A 23,908-nucleotide genomic window follows, 5' to 3' on the forward strand; every position below is an offset into this window, starting at 1 on the left:
AGTGTTTAAACATACACTAAAAAAGTCATATAATAAAGAGAAAAAAGAAACGGCAGCTCAAGATTACAGTCAAGAACCGAAACCGAAACGAAAGCTCTTTTTTGTTTCGGCGGCGACATCCTGTGCGAAGCTGCAGAACGAAGTCACGGGCTGAAAAAAAAATGCTGATCCGTCGCCAGGGCCCGTATTCTCAAAAGGCGACAATCGCAAAGTATCGCCTTTGGTGCGCGCTGATTGGCTATTGAGCAAACCGGAAAAGTTAGGGCGCCATCTGGTAATTCCGCCGACGTCAATTTTGCGTCATGGTGCTCGACGGTGCTCTCGACATATTTGCAATAAACGAAGACACCGTTAACCGTCGGTTCGTGGTGAAGTCTAGCATTTCAGTGACGTAGGCGGTAGCTTCTAGTATTCAATCCTCGGTGGATACACGCAGCATTTTTTACGCTGAAGCTTTCATCGAGCATTACGTTAAGGTGTTATCAGCACTCGTTCTTTGCCAGCGCATGTTTTTTCGTGGTTTGAACGTCCCAGGAACATGAACCGTGCGTTTGCTCGCGTGGCTTATGGCGAGCCGGCAACATGTTGAGATCTTGAGACGATGTCGCTGTGGCGGCACGCTACAGCTGAACTCTGCGCGTACGCCGTGTTAAATTCTCAAACCGAAAATACGTTTCACGCAAAGTTGCATCCTTTAAATATCATACTGTGCATTAAATAATCGAACAAAAAAACGTTGAAAGCACTTTTCAACACGTCTTATATTTCAAGTAGCCACAGCCAAGCCGGCCAAGCCTAGCCACTGCGTAGAAGCAGCGACACACGCTCGAAAACGCCGCACTCGGGTTGCTCTGCGCCTTCGGTGCGCTCACTCCTGTGTTGTGAGACATTCGTGCTACCGACGGCCAGTTGCAACAATGACGTCACAGGCAAGTGTTTTTTTTTACTTATTGAACGCATCAAATTCTACGTCACCAAACGCGATACTATCGCCTTTTGCGATCGTTTGAGAATACGGGCCCAGGACCCAGGAATCGAACCTATGACGGCGCGGTTACGCCGCGCTCTGAACTTGAGCGATTAGCTCGCTCGGCCACGGTGGATGCTTTTTTTTTTTTTTTCTTTCATGGTATTTATTACAAATGTGTGTAATTAGCATACATAGCGAACAAAATACTCAAGGCGGCCTCTACCAGCGCACAAGCGTTACACAGAAGTCCTAAAAGGGTATTAAAGCTATACATTTCATGAAGAGTGGATACCAGTCCGGTTGAAACTCTAATTGTTCGTAAAAGTCTTTTAGCTGAAGAGCCATTTGAATGAGATGCAACCGCGATGATACCATGGGTTCCGCATGCCTGTCTAACATGCGAGTTTTCCATAAACTGTGCATACCCATTAGTAATAGCATGTCAACAGGCATAGAATGGCTTTTGGGTGGCATGAGATAACGTATGCTATACGAATTTAAATCGAGTTGTTTTTTAAAAGCCCTTTGTAGAACGTCCCAGAAGAGTATGGCGTCTTTACAGCTGATGAAGCAATGTATCCCGTTTTTTCTACTTTCGGGACTGCGATCATCCGCTGCTTCGAACATTTTTACAAGTGAATCTCGTCGATGTCTTACCAAGTTTAGTGGTATCTGCTAATTATGCCTCGCCTCCCTATTTGCAAGGATTCATGCGTGAAGTGTATGAATCAGTGCGGTTTTTGACAGTAAGATTCTCTACCCTATTGAAAATTTGCCCAATGGTGGGCATGATGGGACCCACTACCCATCATCTTGGTGGATTATGGTACCGGGTAATGATGGACTCATGGTGGACAGGTGGTGGGCGATGGACGGATGGTGGACAGATGGTGGGTGGTGGACGGATGGTGGACAGATGGTGGGTGGTGGACGGATGGTGGACAGATGGTGGGTGATAGACGGATGGTGGGTGGATACTGGGTGATGGACAGATGATGGGTGGACGGTGGGTGATGGACAGATGATGGGTGGACAGTGGGTGATGGGCAGATAATGGGTAGATAACGATGGGTGTTGGACGCCTGAGTCAAAGTCGAGCTATGCAATTATTTACAAAAATAAGACATCGTGCTTCTTAACATGATTATAGACAACCTTTTACCATTGAGGTTAACGAGTTTACTTGCTGTGTCTACACGTGGCCAAGCATGCAGCCACATGTTGATGCAGCACGGAATCAATGAATGCATCTTGCACCAAATACTCATGTTTATTTGTTCTCCGTGCTGCCATGCCTTACACGTACGCCCTGCTGGCTTGCTTCATAAAGTAACTTCTTAGGAACTTGCGGATGGGAGAAAGGCAGTTTTCTTGAGGTAGTGCGTCAGCCAGATGGGGTCTGCTTTGAAGTACTTTTCCAGGCATGCTACAACAGAATTGAATAAAAACAAATAAACTGCTTTTGCTAAATTTGGAGCAATAACATCAATGAAACCAGTTGCAATCACTTTGACCAAAAGCTTAAACCATATGAAGTCAAATAAAAGGCAGCACGTATGAGTCCATATTGCTTTTTCTTATGCCAGCCATCTTGAACAAAAATATGCAAGCAACCAATTCAACTCTTCCCCTACCAAGTTTTTTGTTAAAAAAGCTATAAAAATGCCATTTTTTTATTTGCCCATTTGATTTCACGCGTCCCGAAGCAACTAAAAAGCTATTTAAAGGCACTTTATTCGCAAGATAAAAGAAAAATATTGTTTTGAAAGTATGCGGAAGATTGTCTTCACTGCCCTGCAACACAGAAGGTGCCCTAATTTTTATTCACTCTTTGGTGCAGAAAATGTCTTTGAAATTAAAAAAATAATAATGTGCGCGGACAAGGAGCCCGTAAAGAAAGCCTTGGATGCGTCGTGACGTTGGGGGTTTCTTTACAACTATTGCCGTGCACTGTCGATACGTTGAGATTCGGTGGTCATCCGAATCTGAGGATTTAGAAAAACATATTCTGTGTAGTCGCTGCCTCACTTGCAGGGGCACTGATATCCTTCGTTCCACAAAACTTAAGCGAACAAGCTGAACAAACCTGTTGCCGGCACTCGCGCACGTACACCCTTTTCTAATTCAAGTTGCCAGAATCCCGCCCGTCCTCAATAAAATGCATGCTTTGAGCGTGTTTTTTTTTACTGCACTATCTGTGTAAGTCAAAGACAACGCAGCAAACTGAATCAGAGTATCTTAATTGCAGCGCACCCAAACGCTTCTTTCAGCGTGGACGAGCCCAGTTCTTCGGTAGGAGCAGTACAAACCGTGTACGAACTCAGATCGTCTGTGGTAGGAAACGGGTTAAAAAGATTTTAAAGAGAAAAACAATTTCTGTCATTTAGTGCAAACAACTTCAGAGTACCAAAGACACAGTTTACGCGAGAAGATGCTTGGTAGGTGATTCATGAAAGATGATAGGCATGCAAACATGAACACAAGACAGAAGTCAGGACAACACAAATGCTGACTAACCGACTAGCCGAATAAGGTTAGTCGGCGTTTGTGTTCCAGCTTCTCTTTTGGGTCCGTGTTGCATGCCTACCATTTTTTATGATGAATCCCTACCAATTAGCTCTGCTTTCTGGCATTGGTAAGCAAGATAATGCGCAAAAAGAAGATACACGAGGCGATGCTGCATAGACGTTCCCACACCAGCTCTCCGTGACGTCAGATTTTGCCAGCACCTGCTACGGGCAATATTGTTTACATTGTGTTCCTACAGACCCAAATCTTAACATAAGTACAGTGGCTAGAATAGGAAAGTGTGAAGACCGCACCGCCTGCGCTGACGCTCTGCACCGATGCCTCGACCGGCGCTGTCTAGGTGGCGCTGGTTGTAGTTTACACGTCGCTCGCTCGGCTCGCTGCAGCGAAGCTGCCATGTCAAGGCTGATTTGTGGGCAAGGTGGTACTGGTTCATCATTGAAATTTTGCTGGTGTTGTTTTGGTCTCTTCTTCGTTCTTGTTTAGTGTATTAAATTATGAACCAGAACGTATACTTCGTCGACCATTCTTAAGCATCACCAAGCTTATACAACATTAGAACCCATACATATGCCATACTTTTGTGTGACAATGCAATCCTGCCACCCTTTCATTTAATATCAGTGATATGTATACATACAACATTCCTTACAAAAAGCCTCGGCAGTTTGGAAACGAACTAGTCATTATTACCTTGTATACAGTCCCTTACATACATAAGCGTGCGCAGGGTTCCCCTTCAGGGGGGGCGAAGGTTCGTCGCAGCGCCCCCCCTCCCTATTATGTCAATGTATGCGGCTGCCTTTGCGCCCCTCTTCTCGCCCCCCCTACAATGTATAGGGCTGACTTTGCGCCCCCCCTTCTCGCCCCCCTTGCCCCCCCCCCCCTGCGCACGCCTATGCTTACATATGTAAACACTTTGTCGTGCAGTTACAAGTGAAGAAGTTCTACATGTCAACATTCAAATATGACACAATTGAGCAACCTTCACATTTGAGCAACCGCTTCAGCATAACGAGCCCTTACTCTGAAAGGGTCCGCAACAATAAATGAAAAGAGCTGCTTTTGCAAGAACACAGAGACCAATATTTCCATGTCCAAATTAAAAAAAAAATTAAGATGTGAGAACTAAGACTCTTGGGGCTCTTGATTGTGAACAGCATGTGAAGTTGGAGACATTTGTCCCATTTTACTGAGGTTGAAAGCCCATAGTTTCAGACCATCCAGTAATTAGATCACCTTTTTGTTCAAGTCACCAGGTATCACACGCATTTTTTCGAAAATGCTTTCCTCTGCCAACAATGCCTTTTGAAAACAAACCACCTTGCTTCAACAGACACAAATCTTCCTTGTCTACTGCATGTCAAAACTTCCTGGCCACAAAGTAATTTACCAGCATCTTCGAGTAGAATGCTTAACAAATTTGTTTGTGCCTGAACGTCACAATGAAATTTCCTCGTCAATGCATGTGTTTCACATTTTGGAACTTTTAAGATTAAATGTGTCATGAGCAAAAGCCAAGTCATCTTAGAATCGATTCAGAAATTTCACCTAATAAAGTGGAGTTTAGAATCAAACAAAAGCTTTGTGCTGAACAAATTCTAATGCTTACTGAGCTTATGATCATGCCCATCACTTTGTCGAAGCCTCAGAAAGTACAAAGGCACGAAATATTATAGAAATTGGTCTTGTTTATGATTAGAAAACAGGAACACACTCATTCCTCAGTCTACTTGAATACTTAGGTGAAATGCTTTGGCAGCCATGGTATTACTTTTTACTAGCCAACAGGAAAGTTGTTCTACCACACGGAAAGTGAAAAAAAACGCCTTGTTTGTAGTAAAAAAGAACCTTGAGTAGGTGGTTCTGAAATTTGAAGCTCAATAAGCTTCCTGTCTATGTGAGATGTAAAAAAGGCCTCTTATGACCATTTTTCACCATGAGAACCCACAAGATAGTGAGCCGTTCTTTCTTGTCGTTTTAAAGCAAAGAACATGGTAACATTCAGCATATAAATTTCTGCAGATGTGGGTCCTTTTGTTGAGAGACGTACTCTTTCAGGGCAAGAAAAAACACCGGTGAAGACATTAAGCCCTTCACATATGAAAGTGATGTTTTGGGTGTAGGCAAGGAGGATATGTTTGAGTCGTTGCTGCACGACCAATAGCTGCTTTGTGTGAGGTTATGCACAGAACGACATAGATTACTGTGTTTTTCAGAACACCTTTCAGATCTTTGCAAGTGCACTTGTTGAATTTTTACCTGTTTACTGTGGATCTACAGTGACGTGATGGCTAGATGATGTCTTCACACAAGTGTCACACAAATGTGTGAGTTCCGAGGTCATGTCAACCTTGCAATTCATTTCAATAGATTGACTGTGAACTATAAACGAACTCCGAGATCTGGATTATTTTGCAGTTAGAAGGGATACAGGTAGATTTCTCCTGTGCTCTTTTTGACGAGGGCTGATGTGCTGGCTAGAACTTATGAATATAAGTGCCTTGCAATGATGACATAGAAATCTCGGGCTTTCGCATGCAGTTCAAAGGCTACCACAGGTGCTCGGCATCATTTCTGTAGTTCGTACGGCAATACTGGACTCATGTTCAACCTATTCAAAGCTGGTGAAGAATATTTAGAATAAAAGAAAGCTGAACAAATTGGTAATGATTCATCTTAAAACGAAGGTAGGCATGCAAACGCAGACACAAGAAAGAAGTGGGGTCAACACAAACACCAACAAACAAATGAAGAGGCATACAGTGGTGGAAAAGAAAGTCGACACAAATACCTTTACACACATGTGCAGGGACAAGGAGACACTTATCAATCCGGCACACTTGGAGATTTACGTGACAGATAACACTTCAGGAATCTGATTTCTTCGTCATGCAAGTCAGCTGACAGCTAGCTCACACATGCGGTTCCACAGGCTTTTAATATTACAGGTTTTTACATTTCCACTCTTGAATGAAACTACGCAATCATCGAATTTTGGCGTGCATTTACACTCTCGACAATGCAAGGTTATATTAGATGGTAAACCTCCAGTTTATGACTCCTGATGTTTCGTTAATCTCTGGTAAACATAGCGGCCCATTTGCTCTTTGGAGAAGCAGCAACAGCGAAGAGAAACATTATACCACACCTGTACGGCAATCGGTAAATTTGTTGGTGTGTTCTACGAAACAAATGTTAGTGCATCTTATGTCTATTATCTGTTTATTCTTTCTCTGCAAGGTGGCGCAAAGCTTACATAGCTTATTGGCAGCCGTAAAGACAGCATTAACACTGTATGCAGTTCCCACTTTCTTTAGCCTGTGAGATAAGCAATGAGTGTAAAGAATACCTACGGCACGCTTGTTACTGTTAATTTTTGCATCCATGTTTGCACGTGACACAATTGGCTTCTTTAAACGTTCAGTGACAGTGGCTACTGCAAAACGAGGATAACCTGCACCTAATGGACGCGTAACCTGCGCGTTAAAGCTGGCCTTCATTTTGCGTACAGACTTGTGAGAGATGAGTTAAAGCATGACATGAAAATAGCATTTCTTCTAAGCTTAGAATGCTTGGAGTTGAAGTTTGATAACAGTATTGAAGATCCAGAAGAATACTGCTAGCAAACTTATTTTTTCTGAAGTGTTAAGCAAATGCCTAAAGTTTGTATACTATCATTCTGAAGCAATACTTCAGTAAACTTCGGCCATGCTCCATTTAACTCAAATTGTTCAATCACTGAGGTAACCATGGATTCAAATTGGTAACCACAAAATATCAAGTAAGCGTAACATGGACACAATGAACTTGCATTGGTTTAAAGATGCCCCAATTCTCAGTGATTTATACCTTAGCACAGTTGACAAACGCTTAGAGGAGGCCTTAGGCCAAGATATTATTGAGGTTTTTCAAAAATTACGTGGACATGATTGATTTTTGTAGCGGTGATAAACTTGAAACCATGGTTACTTCAGTGAATAGACAATTTGATGTAATTGAACGAGGGCTGAACCTTACTAAATAACTGGCTCAGAATGACAGAATAGTACAATTTCAGGACATTACCTTAGTGTTTCTGGGGAACCACGTGTGATGGCAGTATGCTCCTAGATCTTCAAAACTACTGTTCAACTTCTCATCCAAGCACTCTAAGTTTCTAAGGAATAGTACTGGCATTGCTGTGTCATGCCATAAGTATTTTCTCACCAAGTCGTGTGTGCACACAATGAGCACCAGCTTTAATGAACTGGCTAGACATCTATTAGATGTAGGTCATTCTTGCGTTGTAGTAGCCTCGGTAGCTCAATGTTTAAAGAAGCACATTTTGTTACGTCTGAACGTGGTTGCAGAAAGCAATAGTAACAGTGTGTCTTAGGTGTCCTTACATTCAGTGCTTATCTCATAGGCTAAAGAAAGTGGGAAGTAGATAAGGCATTAATGTTGCCCTTATGGCTGCCAATGGGCCAGGTAAGATTTGCGCCACTGTACTGAGAAAGAATGAGCAGGGAATACACAAAAGGCAGACTCACATATTTTTTGCAACACACACCCACTAGTTTACTGATTGCCGTGTAGCTCTGGTTTATAAGGTTCTTTATAGCTGTGGCTGTTTCTACATAGCACAGATGGGCTGCTGTGTGATTCAAAGATTAACGGAACGTAAGAGGTCGTAAACCAGTGGCTAGCACACTAATTTATCTTTGCATTGTCGAGGGTGTATATGCACACCAAAATTTGATGAATGCAAGCTACTATTCGCTAGTATCGATATGCCTGGCATAATAATAGCAGTGGAAGTGCATGCTTGAGGCAGCCGTCGAATAACTTGTATAAAGAATGAATGAAATGCCTACACATTTCTCTCACGTAAAGCCCCACATCTGCCAGATTAATAAGTGTCGCCCCATGCCCGTATGCAGGTAAGTGTTTGTGTCTACCTTCTTTTCAGTCGCTCTGCAATTCTTCAGTTGTTAGTCAGCAATTCTGCTGTCCCGATTTCTCTCTTGTGCCCGTGTTTGCATGCCTACCTTCATTTAAGATGGTGAAGAGTGGCACGACTGTTTGCTGCTCAACCGCAGTCTTGAAGAAAATGTCCCCACATTGCTAATTCATGAAAATATGACAGCTTTGCAAGTGAACCACGAACACAGCTGTAGGAAGGTGAAACATAACACTTACCTGACTCTCGCTGCATGACTTGAGTAAGCATGGCGCCTCAGGACAGCTCCTTTGCAGATCTAGAGCAAAAAACGCAATACAAAATATTAAACAAAACAATACAAATACATGTTTTTACTATAAAAATGCATATAAGTTCAAAAGCACGAGCTCGTATAAGCTGCTAGCCACATATTTTAAAAAGTTTCCAAGAAATAATTCTCGAAGCATCCACAAGCTACAAACATAAGTAAATTTGACCAGATGCGTCGTCAGTGTGTGAGAATGCATTTTGGCTGTTACCTACTAGGTTATCTGCGTGCAACTTTTATAACAGTACCTGGACAAAAATCTTTATAAATGCACTTCATCTGGAACTCTGAGACGATTAATATTTACAAACGTCGATGACATGAAAAGGTTATACGGCTTTGAATGATGATCAACAGTACATACATGACTTCCCCAATCAGCTGTGAAAATGGCTCAAGCTATCGCTCTCTCCCAGCTAAATACCCGAGACAAAGTTGATGAGCATGGTGAACAGTTTTATTAAACCCCGTTGCCAAGATAGCTGCTTAAGACATTGCAATGACATAGTCAACAGAGAAGCGCAAAATTATGTATTTCCAGGTTTGTTGAATCAAAAATAAAATGATGCGTTGGCCACGCCACCAGTTTGCTTTGCGTTGGCTTATATGTATTAGTAGATAGCAGGTTGCTATTGCATATACTTCATTTTAGGCCAAAGACCAAGGAAAGCATTCACATTGGCTCTGACTGCCTTGTTTCCTAGTGGTGTGTGTCATCTTCACATCTTCTGGTCTAACGCTGTTTCATTGCCTTTTTTATGCACCGACCACTGCAGTCCCAGTCAAGCACACTACTGATAGAGTTGTGCATTGCAAGCATGCAATTGTGGTTAACAAATATGAGCAAAATAAAATGCAAGGCACAATTACCTAGACAAACATGACTTGTTTTGAACGAGAAAACTGTCTTTCATTATTACGCTTCTTCCACACAGGTTCCGCAGAAGTGACTCGCAAAAGATGTGTTGTTTTGATGGGCAAAATGAAGTATATGTGACGCACCTATTGACGACCTTTTCTATAGAATATACATCTTTGTTTGTTTTTTTAGATTTTGAAGAAACCGGACACTAATAAGCAGACAAGCTAATATGCATTCATCATGTCTGGCTGAGTAGCTATTCAATTAATGCAACATTTCAATAACAGAGCGAGTTTCATAAAAAGAGTGTAAAAGAAGGTTACAGCTGTTGCTCATAGTAACAAGTTTGCTTGCCCTCTCCTTTTAGCAGATTTCTAAAAAATACAAGAACCAAAGAAGGAAAATTGTAGTGATGCACCATATGGCACAAGGCAATGTGTGTGAGTAACTCATCGCTTAGCCTATAAAAAAATTACACCATATCTTAAAACAATAGTCATTCCTGCAGTGCCTGAATGTGCATTCTCATAAAGCGTGAAATTCTTGCATTGTTCTGACACTACTTAAAAACTGGTGATAGTTATTGACTCCAAATTGTTCCACAAAGAGTCCTATTCACCTTTCAGAGGGCGGCCGCAGCCCACTTTCGCATACGCTAGGCACAAATAAAATCTGAGAACATATTTTTCTTGACGAACAGCCACCAGAGCAAGGTTTTGCTGCATCAGAATAATTAAAACAGAGATTTACGCACAATGCAAGTGATAACCATCAGTCGCACTAAAGTGAGCACACACAGCAAGGGTCATTTTGGACCGTTATATCTCGTGAACAAAGCAAATGAGGACATATGGTATTAAAGCCGTATGTTCACTGACATAAGCGCTCTTCAATAAAAAATTGTCGTCAAAATTGAGACCGGATTTTTTTATTTTTTGAAAATGAACTTTTTTGAAAAAACTCGCTTCTTTAACTATTTTTTTCTTTTTTTGCATTGCCCGTAGGAAAATGATCTTCCGTGTAAATGTTGCAAAGGTTCTTTTCTATATTTACACTGTTTTGAAGTTTCTGTTTGAAATAGGGAAGGCGCCAAGGTGCCTCAAGCTTAGCACTTTTTTTATTTCAACCGTGTTTGCCATTTTTTCACATTTTCTTCCTTTTGAGAACGGCATAAAAAATGCATGGATGTAATTCACAGTATTGCGTTTTAAAACGAGGAAAAAAAATGTCAACACTACATTTATAGTTCGCGTTAAATTCTGCAGTGAAATCCGAAAACATTGCAGTGAGCAAAAACAGGAGGCCCGCACCGCTACCTTCAAATATTTTTTTGCCGCGCCGGGAGCGTTTCTTGGAAATAAAATTTTCGGTTCACTGCACTTTGTGTGCGCCCACATTACACATCAAAAACCCAGGCAAAACAAAAATATCGACCGGACAGGCATGTTTGATCTCTCGTGGAATCACCCTGCTGTGCATTGCTGCTGTGTATTTGTGGAATGTGTTTTCTCACCAATGCTTGGTTCGAGGCCACCGAAAATACTATTTTATAAGAACAAATGTGCTACTGTTAATTTCTGGGATGTCAAACTCAACAAATCCGCATACCTTGGCACGTGTCACTCAATGCATTAAAAAAAGTTTAGCCTGGCTGGTATACATCCTAACAGGGTATCTCCATCCTTGATCGAATTTCGGCGCTAAGGAAGCTCATAGTATGGTAGAGATTCACCATGGTGCCCTCACTGGTACCAGGGAGACCGCAATAGGAGGAATCTCTTTGTCGTGTTCCACTTGGCATTCGTGACCAAAATCATATGGCTTTGAAGATGTGTGTACAAAGTATGGATAGGCACTGTACGCCTCAGGAAGCATTGCTTTTGTGTGCCTATCTGCAACAAATGCATTTATGCCACGGGTATCTCTGCGCTGGCATGAGGTGTCGCCAAAGTACCACGAAAATTCAACTCTAGGAGAGAATGTTCAGAGCCATGTGTAACGTTCAATGCAACAACAAAAGCAAGAATTGACTGCAAGCCTTCTTGGTTCACAATGAGAAGGAAAATCTTACAAGAGTCAATAGTGTGTGTAATTGTGCTTCTTGTATTGCCCAAAAGTGCTGTAGCATTATAAAAAAGAGAGCGCCGTGAGAACACCATCTAACTTTGAATATGTAGGAAAGCTTCAAAATGGTGCTCCAGGAACGTTCGCACATGTTGAAATGAAAACAGCAAAAAAGAATGAAATATTGCACAAAACATTACAAGTCATGGCGTGATTGTCATAACTGGAGGAGGGATTTCAAGCTCCCTCAAAATTTTGAAATGCTGCATGTTCATATAAACGCACACACACATACGAACACATGCACAAAAAAACATGAAGTATAGCAAGACCGCTACCATTAACAAATTTTCTGGCTAGGCCCCTGCATAGTGTGTATTTGTGTGTGGTATTCTGTGCTATCTTCATTATGACCCTGTAGCAATAACACACAAATCTCTTTGCTGTACAAGGGTGTATACATGAAAGCCAAATTTCCTGAATGTGACCCTATTTCCTTGAATCAATGCAGGAATTGTGGGCTGTGCCATTACTAAACATGCAAATGGAAACAGGAATAATCCTTGATACACAGGGATACACAGAACAGCAACACAACACTGTAACCGGTTTCTAGACTTGACAAATTCGGCTGTTTTGGTGCCTGATATAGGCTGTTGTTGTTATAGATTAAACAAGACCTAGAAATGATACACTTTAGTATTGAGCAGCTTCAGATCTAAATGCATTTTAAATTTGATGTTGATGTGTGGCACATATGTCCTATGTATTATAGAAGATTCCTACTCCACATTAGCACTCCTACATGTTCCTATGTTCGCGCGTAGCAGATGAAACTTACTAAACCTCACCAGATGTGAGTAGTCACACATAAATCGCAAGTTTGATCTGTGACAACAATAATGTCAAAATTGTTTACAACAGAGCTGTGGCCTACCAGCATTTGTTCATCACTCGGGTTCACATCAGCATTGGCTGCATATGGTCATCACCAGCAGGGGAGGCGGCTGCAACAATTTCTTTGTTAAAGCATTGCCGAGAATTTGGTCTGGTTTGTTCCCAAAGAAATCTGGTAGGACAGGCTTTGAGAGAAAGTTGTGTAATAAGGCTGTTACCAGTCAACTCAGAGGTTATGCCAAGCAGGCATGGTCTCACGCAAACCATACACTGAATAATAAATGGGACTGACAAATACAGGGATATTTTTAACTTCGTTCATCATGGAACTAACACATTATGCACTGATTAGCTTATGTGTTTGACAGAAAATAACATGAGGGAGGTCAATATATTTCACTAATAACCCACATCCTTGTCAGCCACATGCTATAATGGGCATTCGACAATTACCCTTCTAAGAAAATGTGAATAAATGGTATCTGAAATTTTCAAAGCCTCATCGTACATGTGATTATTGCTCAATACACTTTCCCATGGATTCTACTGAATGAGTGTTGAGAGCATGTGCTTTGCTGCCTTCAACATAATTTGTGAGAAATACACTTTGTGCTTGACGAAAATTGCCGAGTTTTTGCAGAATTTCTGTGGTCTACATGTCTTTTTACATCCAACAAAGCTCCGCATGCCAGTGTTGCACAGAATTTCTGTGGTCTACATGTCTTTTTACATCCAACAAAGCTCCGCATGCCAGTGTTTCACTGTGCCATGTCAGTGGATTAGCACGGGAAGTTGGGCGAGTTGGTACTATCATATTCAGCTGAACGTGTAGCCTGGCATAGGTAAGGGAAGAATTGGATGACACGGCGCTTCATTCCTGGTCTATGCCACGTTCCCCGTTCAACGATACAAGCCATGTGAGTGCCATATTATCTACCTTAGATGCAGGGTGGCTTGTTTGTACCCTTAGCAACATACACAATGTGCAACCACATTTATAGCATACTTTATGCAATTTAGCATACTTTAGCAAATAAAATTTATGGTGCCGTAACAGAGCCTGAGCTCTAGTTCGTGGGTACGATTACAGCGCTGTTTAAGTGGTGCTTTATGATACTTGCCAGCGTCATGGAAAACTGCAGTCCACCTATCGCTCCACCAGTAGAGCGCGAATAGCGTATGAGTGGTTTTACGTAAACGCACTAGCACATAAACACAGTGATGAGTGCTTACCACAAGCTATACAGCTGCAGAAGTTAGGAAACAAGTAATACCAATCCAATAAAGGCAGAAGTTGAGGGTAAGATGGGAGCTTGAAGAGATGAAAAATTCGTGAACACGGGGTGCCAGCAACACCCCGTGCTCACGAATTTTGCACGTAATACCACTGTCACAGGTAACTGCAATGCACGAACGCACATGCAGTGCCGAAAGCAATAGCAAATTCAGATGAGAGTACGCCTTGCCAAATTAGGTCAACACGCATAAAAATGGGTCAAACTGACTAAACTAAATACAGTGTCATGCTGCAAAAATTGCATTTTTAGCAAATCTACCTTAGCTATTGCTTAAAAGACGACAAACAATGTCCAAGAGTGCTAACCTAAACGCTTTTGACGGTCACGTTACTGAAGGACGCACGAAATGCACGCCTAAAGAAAATATCCCTACTTACACTTTATTTCTCCCACTGTACTGATTCACGGCTCATGGCTCAACACGGTAGCTGGAGATCATTCCTTTAGAGCTCATTCAAAAGAAAAAAATAAATCAAGCTTTGATTTCATTGCTTTACCCCCGGTAAGTTGACAAGTGTAAACTGCACGCATAAAACACATGACCATGGTGTGTCTGAGAAAAATGTCTCCTTTCAGCAAATTTAAACACAGCGCAGTGCGTGCGTACGAGCTAATTACCAAAACTTTATATAACTACTGATTACGCTCTTGGACAAACGTCGTGCGCAAGCACCATGCACACAACAACGATAAGTGGTACCAACAAGTTATGCGATTTCCTTCAGCGACAACGCATATTACAATAAGAACGACTGACAACGTACGAAGCGTAACATTCAAAATCACTTACCTCTGGCAAGAAAGCACGCTGGTAGCGTACACTGCAGGATGACCGCCGGTTTTCAAGCGATGCGCAGAGCAAGGAACGGCCAAGCTACCCGCATCCGGCTGTCCGCCGGTATAGCTCCCGAAGTGCTCGAACGTCAAGGCATTTTCTAGGCCCACAGAGCGTGCCGTCGAGTAAATATTGCGGTGCTGCTACTCACTGATGTGTGGAAACGTTTGAAGAGGGCACGGTGTAAAGAGGGTCTCCAAAGCTTTGAATCACGTCCCTCGATCGCACCGAACAAAGGAGTCGCATAGAACGGAGTCGCACGGCCGGCATCTGGTGACTATTTGCACGGTGCCGCGGATCATACTCAGTGAAGAACTTGCACTTACGTCAGTAACGGCAACACACAACACACAATGCGAGGTAACGCAGTAAAGGTCGACCGCATGAACAAAACTCGACACTACGACGCACACACGAAATGCAGGACGCCGCCATGTCTGGGAAGAAAAAAAAAGCGACAGGGCGATGTTGGCGACGCTAGCGCCGCCACCACCTCAGTTTCGGTATCGACATATGAACAGAAAAATCGTGTGTGCGTTGCTACAAATAGCTCAAACACGAGTGCTAACGCTGCAAGAAGGAAATGCGCTATCATATATATTTGTCTCATCAATCTGTCATTGAAATTTACAGCAAGTTATGCAGATGTAGCGGAATAGTTAGTGAAGTTGTTCAGGGGAGGTCGGTCTTTGACTGCGATGTGAAAATGCACATCATGCATTCACGAACATTTTGTCATGTAATTACATCCGCAGCTTAATGAATGTTTACCTTCAGCCTTAACTTCATTTATTAATACAAAAGCGAGTCTGCTCTGAACCATGTGGTTCATTGCTTCTCGCAGTAGTACGGAAAGGCGAGCTAGTTGGTATGAATTCATAGTGCAAAAGCGCACAGGCAAGAGAGACGATACAGGCGCTAACTTTCAACTGACGTTTATTTTTTCGGAAACGCTCATATATATATATATATATATATATATATATATATAATACAAACAAACAATTGGTCATGCGCAGTGACTTCGTCCGACAGCAAAAAAAAAAAGAAAAATTCTCACTTTCCCAGTCACAGCCCTGAGACCAGCAAATCTATTTCTTTATCCGACAGGCATAAAGATGGGTGGCTTATGCACTTATCTTTGAACCGTGCAATGAAAAACGCTTCGGCTACCTCACTAGCTGTTTGATCGCCGTTCTGAAATAATATGGTTGTGTCAACAAAACACGGGGTACATTTGCACTTTGCGCAGTGAAGGGACAGGTGGCTACTTGGCCTGCATTTCAACGAAGAATGGTGTTCACGAAGGCGAACGTTTACGCAACGTCCAGATTGCCCGACATACGTGCGACCACATGACATTGGTAATCGATTACCAATGTATTTTTGTGCCGTTTCTTAATGCACGAAATCACACCGTTCGTGCAACATTCATTAGGAAATTATGACACAGCTGCCAGAAGTAAGTTACGAAGAATTGTGTGCGCTGTAAATGCATGGGTAAAACAGCATATGTCTGCCGCTTCGCGTTGTGCCTTGGGCGCTCTCGCTGTTTCACCAGTGCCGTCACGTGCCCGTCGCGCGAAGGGCACACGTTACTCCAACATAACTTTTTGATGACATCGGATCCGTGGGAAATCCTAATATTGGAATAATGTGAACGCACTGAGCAAAATTGCTGCCTTATTTCGAACTGTTTGCTTAGACTTCATAGTCGTCAATCGCGAGCTGCTAGTGGTTATACTTGAAGCTCCCACTCGTAATCACAAACGTTTCTTTCCTTACGCGTAAAGGCGGCCTTTCGTAAGGAGAACTTCAGGTAAAGTGAAAGGAAAGGTAAAGCGACCTTTCAAAGACCCACCTTGGGACATTTTAAGGGCACCTAACGAAAGACAGCCCTTATCCGTATGAGTGACTGTTATGGGAGCGAAGCACGTTTTTACGCTTGAAATCATCCATTCATGCGCGTATAACTTAATACTACAAAAAAAGGTTAAATCAAGTGGGCATTTAAGCTACTGAAAGCAAATACCGCTAGTGTTAGACGGGCATTTAGCGCGTTGCTGACTCGCTGACTCTTGTTGGCTAAACTTTCTTTTCGGCTAAACACTAGCCGTCACAATAACGTGCTTGCTAAATTTCCCGTCGTTTCATTTGTGTACGTTCAATGCACGTGTTTGTGCTGGTGGTTGCACGGTACGTTTGCATTCGTAAGCTCTAACAAAGTGAAGGGCGTTGTGTGCGGTCCCCTCGTTGAGCCCGGGCTCCCGGATGTTTCCCTCCATTCGGCTTGCGTCCTCAAGGGAAAGGGGGACGTCTCAAGGCTGAATTCCCGTAATGTCCCCGTGTTGTTGTTGTTGTTTGTGGTTATGTGGAGGAAGAGACGTGTTGTGTGGCCGTGTTCTGGCCGTCATCGCGGCCGTCAGTGACAGCGGTAGAGAAACGGACGGTCTGTGCGAACCGAAGTGAATGCGCGTGAACGGTGTGCCTGTGTGGTGAATATTACCTCCTTCTGAATGTGTTCTAATTCAGCATCATTCTAATAAATGGGTAAGGTTTTCTCATTTCCTTACTTGTGTTTATTTACTTCGGTCGGTGTTAGCACTTTTGCCGTTAGATTTACGCACCGAGGACTACCAGCGGACAAGTTGGGATTATTCCAAAGAAATCGAAAGGCTGACCACACGGAAGGTGCGTTTACGACAGGTGAGCTCCGTTTTCGCATCTTGCTACTTTCGAGGAGCGAAGACAGCAGCATTTTGCCGATACTGAGGCTCCTGATGTTTGTTCAAATTGTGGCTCAATCGTGCCAGATCATCGCCTTTCAACGCGTGATAGCATCCTCGATGAAATACGACACGTGTGGTTGCTCGCACATTGCTTCGAAGCTTTTTTTGTTTCTTTTTATTGTTGCGGATGTCGTGCTTTGTACGCAAATACACACATATCGCCATGCTGGATAGCATAAGCCCTAGGTACTTCGAAAGCTACCTTACGGAGGCTTCCTTTTCGTAAAGTTGTCTAAAGGGGGCTGCTGAGGATAAAGTGTGTTCTTGAAACACGGTAAGGAGCCGAGCAAGTAATAAAGATGTACTCGTGCAAGTGCACCGCCGAGCTAAAAATACGAACCAATACGCTAGCGGTCGATCGAGTTGCTTGTAACCGTCGCGTACAATAATCTTTGACAACGGACATCGTGTCTATGCGAAATTAGACCAAGCATGTAGGCGACGCAAAATGTAATTTTAGAAGTGTTGCACTTTGTCGCTTATGCTTTCTCCAATTAGTTAGGGCTTTCATCAGTTAATTGTCGTGTGCAGCGCTTGCCTCTCGCTCGTTGGTTCAGAAGTGAACTCTTCTCACTTCCATTTTCAATGCAAGGAAACAGGGGCGTAGCCAGAAATTTTTTTTTTTTTTTGGGGGGGGGGGTTCAACCATACTTAATATATGTTCGTGCGTGCGTTTGTATGTGTGCGTGTATGTATACACATGCAAAATTGAAAAATTTCGCGGGGGGAGGGGGGTTGAACCCCCTCAACCCCCCCCCCCCCCTTGGCTACGCCCCTGCAAGAAAACACCTATAGATGCGCGTTGACAGTTGATGCACAATGCCCTAGAGTACAAAGTTGTATCGCAACAATTCGGCGGTTTTCTCGGATGAGTATTTCTATGCATCATAAATGCAGCTGATCACGAAGCATCCATAATCAGCTCCTCATGTTTCTATTATCACATCTATTGCACCCAGCATCCATCCACCCGGCACATCTCCACGTATGCCACCACCCACTCACTTTGCCCACCGGGTCTCCCACCAAGCACGAAGCATCCCTGCATCCACCCAGCACACCCACCAATTGTTCCACCACCCACCAACTTTGTGTCTCCACCACCCACCCATTATGCCCCCCGAGTGTCCACCAAACCACCAACTTTCCCAGCACGCCCACCAAGGGTCCCACGATGTCCACCATTACTCCCACCATGTACACCATATTGTCCATCATACCCACCAGAATTTCCACCATTTCCATCATAAATTTTATGATGGGCAATGCTGGGATTTTCAATAGGGTAACGACTATTTATTCTCTAGTTCACGGAAAGATCTATATAATGCCATATTAGATATGTTGTTTCCTGCACCTTTGTACCGCTCACTATATGCTGGATTACCTGGACACGACGTGCTTGTGCGTGTGAAGAAAATGCCTATTTCACCAACATCCAAGACATTCTTCTACAAAGTGCATACACAGACGCTGCCTGTGAAGACCTGGTTAAGCAGCAAAGGCATCTTTGTATCTTCAGTTAACTGTCGCCTCTGTGACGGCCACGGTGGATGCTTTGTCGCCGGTGGTAAGCAAGGGTTTATCAATTTATCACAAACATTTGAACGACCGCGCTTCATAAAACGCGTTAGGGAACAATGTTATGCGAATTGCGGCAAGTTGAGATTGGCTTCAAACGAAAGCTGATTGTCAGGACTACATGTGATTTCCTGACCATTACCATAACTTGCTTAGTTTTACGACAGTGACCGTTTTTGCCTCGAAAAACAGGCCACATTTTTCGCTGTTTCCATAGGCTGCCGTTGTACAATCTTTAACTGCTCTGGGAACAAAATTGAAGCTTACTGCAACATGATCGCTGCAGTCTTCTCGTCCGTTTAGGTTCCCAGAAGCGCTCTGTGGTCTGCGTTTTTCAACATTCATCCTCTACACTTAATTATTCGGGAAAAACTCGCCAGTTCCATTGAAAACGCGCTAGCTTCGCGCCGGGGCCGCCAGGGGCGCTGGCTGTGATGTGTCCACAAAAGCTGAATATGAATTCGATGAATGCGCGATATTGTACCGGCATAGAAATGAAGAAACGCGCCTGATGATTGAAGCATGGCATATCGAGAATAGTGGCAGCGTGAGCCAGCCGTCGATTAACTTACATAAAGATGAAATCAAATGCTTGAACAGTTATCTTCCACGTAGACCGCCACGCGTGCCGGATTGATAAGGTCGCCTGTTGCATGGGCGTGCGCAGATAAGTTTTCGTGCCTTCTTTCTTTTCCGCCGTTGTGCGTCTCTTCAGTTGTTAGCCGGCATTTGTGGTGTCCTGACTTCTTTCTTGTGTCCGTGTTTGCACGCCCTGTCAATTTTAGAATGAGCTCAGGTTGCCCATTTGCACTGTTACTTTTGGTATGCCTGGCCATATTCCAAGAGAGAAGAGGTGCGTTTGATTGCTGAGGCTAGGTGCTTCCTGCGGCGATTGTAGAGACGAGCTTTCCGCCTGTGGAGTCCGTGAACTACAACGGGCGTAGTGGCCTATCTCAGCGCTCTTGTAACAGCACGAAGCAGGTGAAGTTCGTTGTAAGTGGCTCACAGCACTGTTGTAGCACGATGAACATTGTTGAATTGGCGCGGAGAGGCCGCGCGAAGCAGGAACCGGCGGCTCCACAACCTGGGCTTCTAGAGCAAGCGCCAGTGCTGCCCGAAGGTTGGCAGGACGGCCGAGGCACACGAAGGTCTGTGTAACACGGTCGGATATGGCATCGACGAACGTCTGGGTAGCAGTGATGGAAGCGACATTTTGATTTTCGGAGCAGATTCTGGAGCAGAAAAAATGGTGCTTTAGAGCAGCTATATTGGTGTTTTCGGAGCAGATGGCAAAATATTCCAAACGACTCCTGGAGTTTAAAGCATCATTTAAGTATCTCATAAATATTAATATTTATTCCACATATAATAATCACTTGAAACTGCAAGAAAGGAATAATTAAGCAGATGGATGGTCATTGAACAGAAACTAAGATGAGCAACATATATTTAAAATACCAGTACTTGTGGCAGAAATCATATAAGAGTGATAAAGCTGAACACCAAATTACAAAAGTAGCCACAATCTCATGTATCTATTGCCAAAGCAACAGTTTATAATCGGTACGAGTTGAATATGTTATTTTCATATTTCGCCAAAATAGAAAGCACTGAAAATTTCAAAAATAAGATAGGCTAAATGAGCTATACACTTCAAATGCCAGTTCTTGTGGCATAAGTGATGTCAAAGCTGATAAAGTGCAAAATGTAATCAGTCACACATCAAAATCATGACGGCAACACTTAGTAATCGTTATGATAATGAACTTATTTCACACACATTTTACCAAAATAGTCTGCTTGTCAGGTACAAATATACAACTAAATCAAATCAACTAAAGAAATGTGCCTGAAAATTCTCAGAAATATGGAAAATGAGATATTTTCACGCTGCCTTCATAATTACTTTTTCTGTGTCAGCAGACATCTTAAGCTGAATAGAGGGACAGGAAGAAAATTACGTTAACTTTTTAATTAGAAGAGAGTGGTGGTCGAGTCAAATGGGAAAATGGCAGCCCTTTCTGCGAAAAGCATGTTGCCACTTTCAGATTTCACAAACGCAGCCGCTGGCAATTATTAGCCAGTAATGAAACATGACAAATTTCGACAAATTTCGCCGGTGAAGCGGAAACTCGGAAGAGCGCAACAGCCACACTTTTCCAAGATGTCTAGAATTAGCAAGCGTCGCTGTACCAGCCATCGATTCACTTCGCTTTGTGGTTGTGTGGGTTTCTTTTGCGATTAGACCACCTAGGGCATACGTACGTAAACAAATGCAGAAGAACTAACACGTCTGCAACTACCGTCATGAACAGTGTATAATTCTGGTCGTCTGCTAGTTGCGCTCATCGGAGATTTGGTTTTGGTTCCGCCAGTGATTTTGGTTGCATTTCATTGCTCCGCAATAATTACCGGAGGCCGATTTTTCAAAATCTCAAAGCGGCAATGGCGTTTTTGTAGGAAGGAGAGCAATTATCCCATTTGAACCGACCGTCTGTCTTCGCTAATTAAAAAGTAATTTAATGTATTTTATTTAATAATGTCGTAATTACTGTGTCTGGTCATCATGTCTCCCGCCACAGGAAAAGTAAGTATGAAGGCAGTGAGCAAATATTCAATTTCCCTTATTTTTAAGGATTTTCGGACACATTTCTTGAAACAACCTTATATCAACAATGCCGGTATACATGTAGCATTGTCAATGTCCTAGTCTACAGCTAATATACAAGCTGCGTACTATATGACAGTATACAGCTTATTTTTATTTTCGTTTAGGCTCGCTGGATGGTCACGCGGTTAAAGTTCACTGTTTTTTGTTCCCCAATGCCATTTTGGAGCAGGTTTGGAGCAGTTACTAACAAATATTACACTTTGGAGCAGCATGGAGCAGCATTTCTCTTTTGGAGCACTTTGGAGCCATTGTAGCAGCACTTCCATCACTGGGGTAGCAATAAAATCCAGCGTACATTCAGAACATCCAGCGAGCTTTTGCGTGATAAAGGTTCGACTGTATCAGCGAGGTCACGGAGTGTGGCTTGCCCTTGGCGCAGCGTTCTCAATTGCGCGATGTATACTGATCGGAATGGGGCGTCCCCAAACCGAGCCTCGAGCGCACATACTAAATCGTTGTACGTGGAACGGCCGACACGTGGAAGACAATTCAGTAACTCCGCTGCCGTAGAACGGAGTTGAGCAACCAGGACGAGGAGTTTTTCTTCTGATGTCCAGCAATTAAAAGAGGCAACGGATTCAAACTGAATCCGGAAGGCTGCCCATGACGTGGTACCATCGTAGGTAGGCGGACGCAATGACATACGACCTGTACCTGAAAGGTGGTCCGCAGGCTGAGAAGGTGTACGTTCTGTGGGCGCCTGTTCAGCTGGTGGTGTAGGTCGTGGAGCAGTAGTGGAAGGCGACTCGAGTGTAGCAACACGGGCAGCGAGGTCTGCGAGGAGGTTAACCGTAGCGGAGAGCCGCTGTGTTACCATGGCCTCCGCGGATAGAAGGCGCGTGGCCATCTGGTCTCCAAAGGCCTCGTACGGATGGCTGAAGTCCGACGCAGATGCAGGGCTGTCTGCGGTGCGAAACGACAGGGAGTCCTTGCCGGTACTAGAGTTAGCCGTACGTTCGCAGGCATCGGGCTGTGAAGCTGGTGACCGTGGAGTCAAGTCTTGCGAGTCCGGCTGGTTTCGGGGAAGCATGGGTGAGCACCGCTGCCACCAAATGTAACGAGACGTGCGAAGCAAGAGGTCTCACTGTTTACTGCAAACCTCAAGCATCGCTCCTGAACGCAGCCATTCTTGTCCTTTTTCTACGGCGAAAACCACCGTGGCTCACAGGCCGGCCCTACTGCGACCCTCGTGAAAATAGCGCTTCGTTATTCTGACCCGGGTCAAAATAAGGAAACGCTATTTTCACGCAACTTGGCTTGGATTTGTGAAAGATTGTGGCTTTTCGTTGAAAGTTTACATCGCCGGTTCAGGCAACCTGTGGGCGCTTGGGCATGTTTTCGATGTTTTCTTGCGTATTTGTGATCGGCGCGGTGTTTGTGTGGTGGGCGCGGACGCTGTGATTGTGCTTGTCGTTTGCCAGTGTGCTTTTTGAACGTGAATAGTTGGATTGTGTTCGCATCAGTGCGTTTGGAACCGGTACTGTGGTTCGCCTGAGCTTGCGTGGTCACTACGATGTCTAGGGCTCTCATGAACCTGTTTCGGTGTTCTTTGCGATTCATATTCGATCTATTTTCGTGCGGTACGTGGACGGTGGTAGCATTTTAGCAGTCCGTAGTTGTGCACATTTCTAGGGAAGTTTGTTTTGTGCTTTGCACGGCCGTTCTTACCCGCTCGGCAACCTGCTTCGCGTTGTGCTTTTGCGCATATTCGTCGAAAGTTTAATTTTATAGGCGTAGTGGCATCGAACTCGCCGTGGCTTAGCTGTTAAATGCACGGTACTTGAACCACTTCGTCGTGCAGAAAAGCCACTGACCAGCCTCGATTTCATAGTACGGGCATCACACGATGTAATTTCGATGTCGATCCAGTCCAAGTTTCTTAATCGCGATTTACTTATTTGCGCTAGATGCGGAGGCGAGTCAATCACCGTCCAGAATTTCGATTTCAATAGAAAGTGCTTATGTGACACCCGTATTGATCACCGCATGCGCAAGCCTCACTATTCGCATCCATGGCTACACGATCGATAGTTCTATGTGACAAAACGTTCGCCTTCGTCACCATCACGTTGCTCGTAAGAGCATGCGGCTCGCACCCCACGAGTTCTACGCACGGAGCAACGTGTGGTGGCGGGATAGTTGGTATTCCATACTTAAAAC

General features: G+C 43.7%; 1 long non-coding RNA gene across 1 annotated transcript; it reads right to left on the minus strand.

Annotated features, from left to right (window-relative positions):
* Positions 1–2,232: 2,232 nt before the first annotated feature.
* Positions 2,233–15,155, minus strand: LOC119379521 (uncharacterized). The gene is made up of 4 exons (XR_005181227.2): positions 14,663–15,155; positions 12,615–12,684; positions 8,681–8,739; positions 2,233–2,396 (listed from the first exon to the last, which is right to left on the minus strand). It is a non-coding gene; the product is annotated as an uncharacterized LOC119379521 (long non-coding RNA).
* Between the last annotated feature and the right edge of the window lie 8,753 nt (positions 15,156–23,908).

The sequence above is a fragment of the Rhipicephalus sanguineus genome, chromosome 1 (genome assembly GCF_013339695.2).
Source record: "Rhipicephalus sanguineus isolate Rsan-2018 chromosome 1, BIME_Rsan_1.4, whole genome shotgun sequence".
Taxonomy (NCBI): Eukaryota; Metazoa; Arthropoda; class Arachnida; order Ixodida; family Ixodidae; genus Rhipicephalus; species Rhipicephalus sanguineus.